The sequence below is a fragment of the Piliocolobus tephrosceles genome, chromosome 9 (genome assembly GCF_002776525.5).
Source record: "Piliocolobus tephrosceles isolate RC106 chromosome 9, ASM277652v3, whole genome shotgun sequence".
NCBI classification, from domain to species: domain Eukaryota; kingdom Metazoa; phylum Chordata; class Mammalia; order Primates; family Cercopithecidae; genus Piliocolobus; species Piliocolobus tephrosceles.
This window is the reverse complement of record NC_045442.1, coordinates 122,450,746-122,462,973: the sequence shown is the minus strand read 5'-3', so window position 1 is coordinate 122,462,973 and position 12,228 is coordinate 122,450,746. Positions and strand designations below refer to the sequence as shown.

At 37.8% G+C, this 12,228-nt stretch overlaps 1 long non-coding RNA gene across 6 annotated transcripts in view; it reads right to left on the bottom strand.

The window, feature by feature from the left end:
* LOC111550036 overlaps positions 1-12,228 on the bottom strand; it is a 34,904-nt gene that overhangs the window by 5,367 nt on the left and 17,309 nt on the right. For 3 of the 6 annotated variants that reach the window (XR_002733901.1, XR_002733902.1, XR_002733904.1), the window contains 4 exons: positions 6,615-6,752; positions 6,297-6,420; positions 5,816-6,026; positions 3,645-3,876 (listed from right to left, as the gene is read on the bottom strand). This is a non-coding gene — a long non-coding RNA (uncharacterized LOC111550036). Of the gene's footprint in view, positions 1-3,644; positions 3,877-5,815; positions 6,027-6,296; positions 6,449-6,614; positions 6,753-11,824; positions 12,013-12,228 lie in introns of all 6 variants that reach the window. The other 3 variants (XR_002733900.1, XR_002733905.1, XR_002733903.1) reach the window with 2 other exon arrangements.

Sequence of the window (12,228 nt, the reverse complement as noted above, 5' to 3'; positions counted from 1 at the left end):
ATGCTATATATATTTTATAGCATATAAAATATATATATGCTATATATTTGTGAAGAGCTAATCCACAATTTTAATCTGAGCAAAAGCAGTATCATTAACCAACAATAGTCACATATTTCCAGAATCATAACAACATTGTTACTTGTAGCATCCACGAAATTCTCTACATTTAATGCCATCTAATTCCTGTAATAACAAACCAGGTAAAAATACTTTCCCATATTTTATAAATGATCAGAAAACAAAGGCTCTGGGATGCTAAGTAATATTTGCAATTAAAAAGCTTAGATTGGTCTCATTATGCTAAATTATCATTACCTTTTATTCATTTTTTTTTGTTTCTTTTATCTAGATGTGTTTAGGAATATCTCTTAATTTTTAATTATTAGACTGAAACCTGATTAAAATAAAACTAAACAGTTGCAGGATAAAGCTATGACCTTAAGTACACTAGTGGGTTGGAGGCTAAGAGAGAGCTAAGGGTATGAGAACCAAGTTCAGGAATACACCAATGTAAAGCTACATGCATAGTCATGGTACAAAATTTCTTGAGTTGCATGGTGACATTTTCAGGGAAATAATTCACTTGCGTCACTAGCTCCAGAATTTCATGTGTAAAAAGTGGATAGCTGAGAATTCTTAGAATGCTTGAAAACTATTAAGACTCAAAATAAAACAATTCTACCTCCATTACACCTGTTTGACTGACATTTGGGAGTCAGCCACTCCCAACATTTAAAATACATGATTCTTTTAGGAAGCTTTTTTCAACATTTTTCAAATGTACTACTTTTTGTCAATAAAATTTTGAAATCACATTTCCTTGTCTACCTAATAATATACTGTTTCTTCCAGGCATAATTGAAAGCCTTTTTTTAATTAAAAATGGAAAATATCTTCTTTTACTTACTCATATTTCAGTACCATGGTAATGTCTAACAGTGCATTCGTATATTGAAAAGTGCTGCATTTGGATTTACATGGCTTTAGGCTTCAGGTTAATCATCACATCCTCTTTACATCTAAAAATAGCTCATATCTTTCCAAATGGGTACCAAACCCTCTGATTTCTTAGAATTTGTTTTTCCCCCTACTTACATTTGAAGCCACCCACCCGTTTTTTTTTTTTTTTTTTTTTTTGTCTTTTCATGGCTAAAAAGTAGTATTCTGCAGAAATTTTCATTCATCTTCGCTAGGAACCAACGTTCCATTACTCCCATTACAGAATGTCTTTGATGTGCACATGGGTGAGAAAGAGCAAAAGAACCAAAGTCAGAGGAGGTTTGAATGTGTGGGGTATGACATTAATTTGCACTTTGAATAATCATCTCAGGATATGGCTACAGGATGTCAGCATATCTGCTTCAAAAGTGGGGAAAAAACCCTGAAGTCAATCAACTCATTGGTCTACCCAGTTTAAAACAACTGATTTGAATTTAAAAAGTAAGTTTATTATTGCTCTGTATTATATAGAGACAAATCTGTATGAATATGGTTATATAACCTTCTCATAGATCTTAATATGTACACATTTAAACAATGTACTTATAATAAAAATCAGGGAGCTTTAAAAGTATTACTATATTTATTTTTATTTCTTAATATATATTTAGCTTTCCTAAACTAGTTTAGTTTTAATGATATTCCTGTTTCAATAACTTTTGAAATGAAAGAAAGTGTTGTTCGTTTAACATTTATTTCAGATTAAACGTTCTAATAATTTTGGTCACCTACACTTAGAGTTGAAAAATTTACATCAGCATTTTCAAAACATTCAGAAAGTAAAAGAAAATAACTTTTAGAAAATGTTTAGTTTTCTTCTAGTATTAATGCAAAAGAAAGTTATGGCGTTAATTGTAAGCATATAGTGCATTCAGAGTTTTACTTTTAATCTTTTGATTTAGATAAAATAAGGCCAAAATATATCTATTACAGTGGCTCCTTATCTTTATGTTGCTTAGGACATTTTTCTACCACTGCATCTTGGGCACAATTTATTTGATAACCTAATGAGGGCTTTTTCTGTTATATCCTGTCCACTGGGTAAGAATGAGAGAGAAAATCTGTTGAGTTGAATTGTGTCCCCTAAAATTCATATGTTGAAGCCCTAACCTCCAGTGCCTCAGTCTGTGGTCTTATTTGGAAATAGGATCATTGAAGAGGTAGTTAGTATGGGGTCATACTTCATGGATGAGGGTGGGACCTTAATCCAGTATGACAGGTGTCCTTATTAAAGGAAGCAATTTGAACACAGAGACAAACTCCCACAGGAAGAACAACATGTGAAGGTAAGTCAGGAACTGGAGCAATGATTCTATAAGCCAAAGGACACCAAAAATAGCCCAGGATATGACCAGAGAGAGGCATGAAACAGATTTCCCCCCTCACAGCTTCAGAGGCAACCAACCCCACTGACACCTTGATCTTCAACTTGTAGCCTCCAGAACCATGAGACAATACGTTTCTTTTCTTTTAAGTGTCCCTGTCTGTGGTACTTTGTGATGGGAGCCCTAGAAAGCTACAAAATCTAATATAAATTCCAACTGGAGGAGGCTCATTCCCTTTCCTTTGAGAAAGAAAACAATATTTTATGTATCCTATGTGATTACTGTCTGCCCTTTCCTTACGTATCTTCATATATAGAAAAATCATATAGAGAGAGCCCATACGACAGACTAGTACATTATATAGAGACTTTGTTCATGCCCCAGAGATTCTCATTGAAAAGAAACTGGATCGTCCATAGCGACACATCATGGTTTTGCAAATCTGTTCTTGACTTTATGGTCCAAAAAGTGTAATCAACTTAGTCCCAATCAACTCTGCAGTAATGGCAATACCATCCATATTTCTAAATAAGAAGGGAGCCTCAGTTTCCTCATGCAAAAAAAAAAAAAGAATAAATTGCATTAAAATTATTCACTTTATTGTACACATTTTTATTTTATGTAAAAACCATTTTGAAATGAAAGTTATATCACTAAAATTTGACTTAATACAGATTTGGATCTTCAGTATTATTACTATCAAAGATTTTTTTGCTTTCACTAAATTGTACGTGTACATATATTTAATAAGAAATTTGAAAAATGTATCTTCTGAATCAATATCTAATTAATCTCTCCTTATAGCCTCTTTAAAGGGTAAGAGCTTGTTGAATGAATGAAGAAGGAACAAGAATCAGTTCAAAGTTGGAAAGAATAAAACTGTGTGTGTGTGTGTGTGTGCACGCGCGCGCGTGCACACGTGTGTGTGTGTGTGTGTAGTTGATTGGCTGGTTTGAGAAGGTCTTTATTTTTCCTTCATTTATGTATAAATAAATGTTTTATGTTGAGGTAATCATAGATCCACATGGAGTTGTAAGAACTACGAGAGAGTGATCTCATACGCTTATACCCAGTTTTCCCCAATGGTAACATCTTGCAAAAGCATAATACGATATTATAACCAGGACGTTGACACTGGCACAGTCAAGACTCAGAGCATTTTCATCACAGCAAGGATTCCTCATGTTTCTGTTTTATCGTGACACCCACTTCCTTCCTGCATGGATTCCCACCTTAACCCCCTGGCAACCACCACTAGTCTATTCTCCATTTCTGTCATTTTCTCATTTCAAGGATGTTATATAAAGGGAATCATACCATATATAATCTTTGGAAACTGACTTTATTTTCAGTCAGCATAGTTCTTTGGTGATACATCCGGGTTGTCGAATGCATGGACAGTTTGTTCCTTGTTATTGGGAGTAGTAATCCATAGTAAGTTGTACTACGTTTTGTTTAACCATTTATTCATGGAGAGATATCTGATTATTTCCAGTTTTTGGTTATTATAAGTAGATGTGCCACAGTGTTCAAGTTTGTTCTCATTTCCCTGGAATAAACGCGAAAGAGAACAATTGCTGGGTCAAAGATAAATACAGTTGAATATTTAACTGTTTAAAAAACTGCCAAGCTGTTTACTAGTAGAGAAATGCAAATTAAAACCACAGAAAAGTATTAACTGCACATCTAGCAGAATGACGAAAATAGGGATAAAAACAAACACAGCGAGGATGCAGAGAACATGTCACTGTCACATTACTGGTGCAAAACCAGTTTGAAGAGACATATTTTATCTATATTTCCTGAGGTCATTTATTCTCCATTTTAGATCCACTCTTAGAGACCTCTCGAAATCTACTTGGTGAGCCAAGCTTTAAATAAAAGTACACCTCAGAATTAAGGACAAGAATCTACAGTCAGTCCTCATTACTTATGGATTTCATGTTTACAGACCTGCCTACTCCCTAAAATTACCTGTAACTCCCAAATCAATAGCCACAGTCATTTCATGTCCCTTCACAGACATGTGGAGAGCAGCAAAAAAACTGTCACCCAAAGTGCATGTTCCCAGATGAGGTTCAACAAAGCGACATTCTGCCTTGCTCCTGTTTTATATCTCATACTGTACACAACTGTCCTTTTGGTGTGTGGTCTATTTAGTGCCACATTTTTCTCATTTTGTGCTTTTTGCTGCTGCTTTCACTCCAGTGATATAGTGCCATATAGTATTCCTAAGTGCAAGAAGGCTTCAAGGTGCCGTATGAAGAAAAGAGATGTGTTTGATAAGCCTTGTTCAAGCGTTAGTTACAGTGCTGTTGGCCATGAATTCAATGTTAATAAATCAATGATGTATGTTAAACAAGGTGTCCTTTAACAGAAACACACATAAAACAAGGTCATGTATTGATTGTTTTATGACAATGTGTGACCAGAGGCTCGAAGGAACATCCTCTGTGTTTCCCGTGGGAGCAACGGTTCAGTATTTGCTAATTCAGGGCTCACAGCAATGACGTTCTTTAAAGAACATAATTACCAAAAACAACAAGAACTGACTGCGTGTTACTCTATGGAGGAATCACGGTGAAATCATAACAGCAACAAAAACCAACCTAAAACAAGAACATAATTACCACAAACAACAAGAACTGACTGTGTGTTACTCTATGGAGGAATCATGGTCAAATCATAACAGCAACACAAACCAACATAAAACAAACCTCCCTCCAAAAAATACCTTCCTGATTCCCAACTCACTTTTCTTTTCCCCATCAGGTAGACTTAGGGGACCACACAGCCTAGTTTTGGGGAGAAAGTCTTAGTTTGTCAAATGTATCAACAGTTTGTTTCTTTTCGTTGAGGGTAGTGGTCCATAGTAGACCACTTTTTCATGTACTATCAGTGTCTTATTTTGTAGTCAAAATACCATGGGGTCGGGCACGGTGGCTCACACTTGTAATCTCAGCACTTTGGGAGGCCAAGGCAGGTGGATCATGAAGTCAGGAGTTTGAGACCATCCTGGCTAACACGGTGAAACACCATCTCTACTGAAAATTCAAATAAAGTATTATTTGGGAGTGGTGGTGGGTGCCTGTAGTCCCAGTTACCTGGGAGGCTGAAGCAGGAGAATCGCTTCCCCGCAGGCGGAGGTTGCAGTGAGCCGAGATCACACCACTGTACTCCAGCGTGGGCAACAGAGCGAAACTCTGTCTCAAAAAAAAAAAAAAGGTACCATGGTTGGAATGATAAATGATATTGTCATTTTTGTTAGTGGTGAGGTGAGTGCCATCTGAAATACGTATTTTTTAAGGTATATAATGAAATTGTGCTTAGGGGAGTTATAATTTACTCTATGTATTTTTATATATACTTAAATAAATACATTCTTACAGACTAGCTTCTTTACTGGTAACATACAGGCTGATTTTCTCACTCCATGGATGAATATGGACATGAATCTAGGAGTGGAGGCCCCTTAGTCACCAGCTTACCCCAGGTGTCTTGCTCTTATCTTTCAGAGGGGAACATTGGTTAGGGGTCTCTCTCCACCATGTGCTATTCTCCAGGACTTTGGGTGAATCCAGGTGTGGGAAAGAAGGTAGCATCAGCTGTAAGATTCAATGATGTCTCTGGTGCAGCAGAATACAAACTGCAAAGTTTTAAATGCCTTCAAAACTCCTTGGCTCCTCCTGGAGGCTCGAACTTGAAGGAAAGCACTGATTAGTTTGAGACTCTGGGCTTGAACACTAGAATAATGATTTGAGACTCTGGGCTTGAACACTAGAATAATGAAGCCTCCCTCATAGCCCTCTTGCGAGGAGTACCTGGGGATATTCCCATGTGAGCCAAGGGGCTCCTAGTGAGGACGCCACCAGGAGCTCCACAAGAGGGACGGGTCTCGGGGATCTCCTGGGCAGCAGAGGTAAAGTGGGGAGAGTAATTCTAGTGACCAGAGTGAGTTTCTGAACTCACAGTTTCTGATGATCAGCACTGTGATTCTCAACTTCCAGCAGTGAGACAGAAAGATGGCATCGGCTAGCCTTGCTGTGGCTCCCGGAACCTCAGTCCTCAGCCCATAGTCCGTTGCTCCAGAAAGCTACATGTGATTGAAATGTTTTATGCCACTGGAAAATGAAAAAAAAAACAAACAAAAAAACGCAACAACAACAAAACCGCATAATTCCAGTACTAGATTATGACATTGAGAGAACACCTTTATTTCTATAGATCTTGTGGAGGTAAAAAATGATATTTTCCTAGATACTATTGAGAAGTCTATTATATAAATACCTTAAGACTTGACAACGGGGGTGAGAAGCAATTATCCATGTAATAACAATGCCGAAAATGTAGAGAATTACTTCAAACTGCTATTACTTTGTAAAGACGAGCACAAAGGTTTACTGCTTTCACACTGAAAAGGGATTTCTGTAAAGTAGACAAAATAAAATTTCAGTTAGCGTTTGGCTTCACTCTACTCCCCAGACTAGAACCTTGCTTTGGTGTTACTTAAGTTAGGAAACTGATCTCAAGGTTTGAAAATGTAAGCAAATTCATCAGTTTCAGAATCATTGTTGGCTTTCCATTGTTATAGAAGCCAGAAGTTAGTGAGAAATAATCTACCATTTCCTGGGAAATTTCATCAATGTATCTATATACCAGAAATGACTACATGTTCATCAACTCTTTAAGTGCATATTTTCTAAAACTCCAGTTAATATCTTTATGAATATTCAGGAAAGACTGATGCTGTATCGAGAAATTTTCTGTAATAGACAAGCTGTGAAATTGCTCTCTCCTTTCTCACCTTCAAATTTGGAGTGTGGCCCATTGACCAAACTCTAAGCATTGAAATACCTATATCTGCACAATTTATAAGCAACTAGAATTACCAACTTTTAGAAGTGGACCTAGCCAGGTAGAATTGTGAATTATTATTTGCATGATACTTAAACAATTTTTTAAAAATTATACACATTGTCACTTTTGAGTTTGATCATTGCAGGTAAACTGGTTACAGCAAATTTTAAAAATCTTATTATGCAGATTAGGCAACTAAGTGTCAAGAACTTTAGTTCACTTGACTAGTCACACTATTACTAAGTACATAGCATGACTCAATGCATGCTATTAAAGTAAATGTCGTTTTTCTCTCTATCTCTATAGCACAGATCCTTTTATCCCAAATGGGTGGTCTTTGTTGCTTTACTAATGTCCTCCCTTCCTCTCTTTTCATGGTCCTCTTCTCTTCTTGGTGTTTTGCTATGTTAGGATGTTCAGCTCTAGCTTGTCTCCTTAGGGGTGGGAAAACAAACAACTGATTGCTAAAGCTTTCGAGTCTCCAATGCTGTCATTCGTGGTGTTCTCCACATCTTTTTAAGAAGGGCATTAAATCGCAGCACCCACACGGTTATGTCCAAGTTCCTCCTAAACGACCACCACCCATCCATGCCGTGGTGTGTTGGGCTGGATGGGCAAATGGATCTGTTTTCAGATTTCAATGTCTAGGTCATATTGAAGTAACACCTCAAAACAAAATTTGGTTCAAATTTCCATAACCTTTAATCGTTTTGCAAAGCTAATAAAGTAACATAATCTTGCATCACATATAGACAGAGGAGGAAGGGGGGTGAGGAAATGAATAAGGGTTCATTTATCTTTATTTCTTCTTCTAGAAAGTAAGGGTGTTTATCTAGAAGCTACCTAAGGAGTCTTCTAGCTTTATGATTATATGTTTGATGATATTCTAAGGGTTGGGCTTATACTTACTCATATCCTTCAAACCAGACTTACTGTGATTGACCTTTATTTTGGATATTTCAGCCCCTCCTTCTATTTTTATATCCACCATTGATTTAATATTATAAAAATTTGATAGTTGATACTAACGTTACTCAGAGAACAGAGATTTTATGGCTTTATTTGGGAAAAGTTTATGTGTCCACTCACGGACTCCCCTCTCCCTTCTTCCCTCTCATTCTCTCTCTCTTGCTTCCTTTCTTTCTCTCTCCTTAGGACACATTCTGAGCACATATTATATGCTCAGCACTCTGCTAGGGTCTGGGAACAAGATTGTGAGTAGGATACAAAACTTTTACTCTTTTTTGAGATAGAGTCTCACTCTGTCACCCAAGCTGGAGTGCAGTGGCATGATCTCAACTCACTGTACCCTTCACCTCCCAGGTTGAAGCATTTCTCGTGCTTCAGCCTCTCTAATAACTAGGATTACAGGCACGCACCACCACACCCGGCTAATTTTTGTATTTTTAGTAGAGATGGGGTTTCTCCATGTTGGCCAGACTGGTCTTGAACTCCTGATCTTAAGTGATCCAGCTGCCTTGGCTGCCCAAAATGCTGGGATTACAGGCGGGAGCCACTGTGACTGACCCTAAAACTTTTACTCTTTTGAGTGTGAAAATGCCCAGTGAATAAAGAGTGTTCTAGGTGCAGAGGACATGCTTTGAGAAGACTAGAGGTAAAATAAGGAAATTAAAGGAAATGGTGTTCTCAGTGTTCCGGTGATACGTACAGAGAAGAGATGTGAGGGATGGTGGTCATTTAGGCTACACAGATGACCGTGGGGGAAGCTGGTGAACCATATTAAGGATTTTGATTTACTCTGAGGGCATGGAAAGCCATTAGAAGATTTTGAAATGAAGAGAGACAAGTTGAAATTTGTGTTTTTGAAAGATTATTTGGACAGCTGTCGTGCCAGTGAATTAAATGAGGTTAAGACTAGAAAAAGGAAGAAAATGTAGGCAATATGAATGTAATTTAGACATGAGTTTTTGAACTTGTTTTGGCGGGAGGGGTAAAGAACTTTAGGTGGGTTGTAGAGTATTTAGGAGACAGAATTCCTAAGATTGCGTAATGTAGGTGATGTTCAGGGTGAGAAGGAGAAATTCTCCCTCTGGCCCACAATTCTGCCAAGTTTTCAAGTGGGCAGCTGGGTAGATCATTAATAGTCTTTACAGAGTTCGAAACCTGAAAAGGAGAAAAGATTGTTTTTTAAGTAGGAGGAGGATGGTAAGAACAGTGCAGGATTTTTTAGAAGGAAGAGTAAATGATAATGGAATTAAATGAGTTCTCTATTTGGTTACGCTGGATTTGAGCACTCAGACGGAGAAGTGCAGCCGGCAATTGAATATTTTGGTTTAAATATCAGGAAAGAGAGAAAGACTGAGGATGAACTTTTATAATGTTTTTGTATGGAAGCTGGTCTATAAAAGGAGATTCAGGGCTTTAAAATCTCTTTTAGGCCTTTAGCTAACCACTTTTTTGTCTGTTTGATGAGTCATATGAGTCTATGAAATGGTTATTTAAAATATTTAAACTCTGAGGCACTTTTTAAACAAAGGTTTGACATAGGCATGATTTTTAACTGAGTAAAATATCTAGCCAAGTGTGATATAAAAGTTAAAACCACACCGCAAGAATAGGCATTTCATTTTTTTTTTTTTACCCTGGGCAAAATATAATGATCTATTTTCAAATAATGTGTATATCTGTGTGGATGTGGATGGGAAGGGATTGGGTTTTCTAAGCATATTTTAAAGGCTCAAAGGGCTTACACACATCAAATGTTCTTCAAAAACAACAACGTGGTGATTGAAGTGTAAATGAATCATGAAATATATGGATTAAATATGCCTGGGTTTATTACACATAATTAAAAATTTAAGACTTGCTTTGGGCAAAATATGACTGAGGTTTTCTATTGAACTCCACTCAGAAACATTGAAACATTGTAATACCAAATCTTTCCAAGTTTGTAAGGCCTGAGATTTCTATAGATCATATTATATATTTTTCCCTTAGAAATATGTCAACACTTACTTTAAGAGGTCTAAAATACAATGTCCGGGAAGAAATAACATTTCCTTGAACATTCAAATGCAAGTGCGTCTTTTTAGAAATCAATTATGCAAATTAGAAAATTATTTGCATAGAATTGGATCTGACTGACAGACTTTGGGTGTAGAATGAACCACACGTCTTGTAACAATGGACTACATCTAATCAGCTGAAGAAAAGCAAAGCTCAGGATCAAAACTCTTTATGACTTCAGAGCCGCACACGTGGGAAACAAAACACAATTTAGCGGTTTTCTTTGATTATTAAGTCGATACACATCTGCAATACGATGGTGCTGCCCTTGAGAAGCTATTTCTACCTCGGACTAAATAAAGAATTAAAGTGTCTGGACACTGCTCCAGGCCAGTCAAAACACGGTTTAGCACTGTGTCCATCACATACTCAGTGAGTTTTTCCAGGGCAACTGGTCTCCATCATAAACAGGTTCCAGATAACTTCTCATGTAGGAAACTATGAGCAAGCCCAGGAAAATAGCCAGTGCTACAAGGAGATGAAAATTACCTAAAAATAACTGGAGGAAAACAACCTATAAGGGAGGGCCAAATTCTGATTCTTAACAAAGAACTTTCCGGCGGGGCACAGTGGCTCACCCCTATTATCCCAGCACTTTCAGAGGCCGAGGCTGGAGGGTCGCTTGAACTCAGGAGTTCAAGACCAGCCTGGGCAACATGGCAAAATCCTATCTCTACTAGAAAGGCAAAAAGTAGCCGGGCATGGTGGTGCATGCCTGTAATCAACACTCGGGAGGCTGAGGCAGCAGAATCACTTGAACCCGGAAGGTGGAGGTTGCAGTGAGCCAAGATCACCTCACTGCACTCCAACCTAAGCAACAATGTGAGACTCTAAATAAATAAATAAAAAGAACTTTCCATTGGTTGGAGTTATCAAAATGGGAATGACACTATTGCCTACTGCTCAAGGAATAATTCCCCTTAATCAGAGGTCTTCAGATAAATAATTTGGGTGGCTGTAAATACAATTTATTATCACAAGCAAATAAGTATTTAATAGTTGTCTGTACATTAGTGCACATGAATCATATGCCTTATGTAGTTTCCAAGGCAATCTTAGCTTCCTCAAATGAACCTTTCCTTTCCTTACCATCTAAACATTTTTCACAAGTTGTAATAAATGTGGTGCTCTTGTCTGATAAACCAGGAAGACATGTGACCAAATGCATTTCAGGATAATGTTTGCAAAGTTCTGTTAACTTCGCTCAATAATCATCTTGCACCATTTTAATCATTTTTTAAAAGAATTTTCTCCATGACATCTACAATCCTACTGGTAAGCTACAAAGCCTACCTTTCTTTAGTTTTGAGGCATATTTTCAATAACCAATAGAATTACACTCAGATAGCCCCTAGATGTCAGAACTGTAGGTTGTCGTAGCACTTTGAGCTTACATCCCTTGTGAAAGAGAAGAGGGTGTGTGACTAACAGGTTAATTGATATAGACATTACTCACGATGTATTCCATCCTAAACCCTGAACCATTTGTCATTTTGTTGCAAATCTCTTTTGCTGAGATTTTGCTAGAAAGAGTTCCTTTTCCCAAACCATAGTCACATATTTTTAGATATAACTCCATCCCATATAACTCTGGTCAAGTGCTTGAAAAAAACCAGTAAGCCAGGGGTAGGTTATATGTCCTGTGCTCCAGGTGGTGGCCAGAAGGGTGATAAAAGAACGTCAACCGCCGGGCGCGGTGGCTCATGCCTGTAATCACAGCACCTTGGGAGGCCAAGGCAGATGGATCACAAGGTCAGGAGATCAAAACCATCCTGGCAAGCACGGTGAAACCCCGTCCCTACTAAAAATACAAAAAAATTAGCCAGATGTGGTGACGGGTGCTGTAGTCCCAGCTTCTAGGGAGGCTGAAGCAGGAGAATGGCATGAACCCAGAAGGTGGAACTTGCAGTGAGCCGAGATTGTACCACTGCACTCCAGCCTGGGCGACAGAGGGAGACTCCGTCTCAAGCAAAAGAAAGAAAGAGAGAAAGAGAGAGAAAGGAAAGAAAGAAAGAAG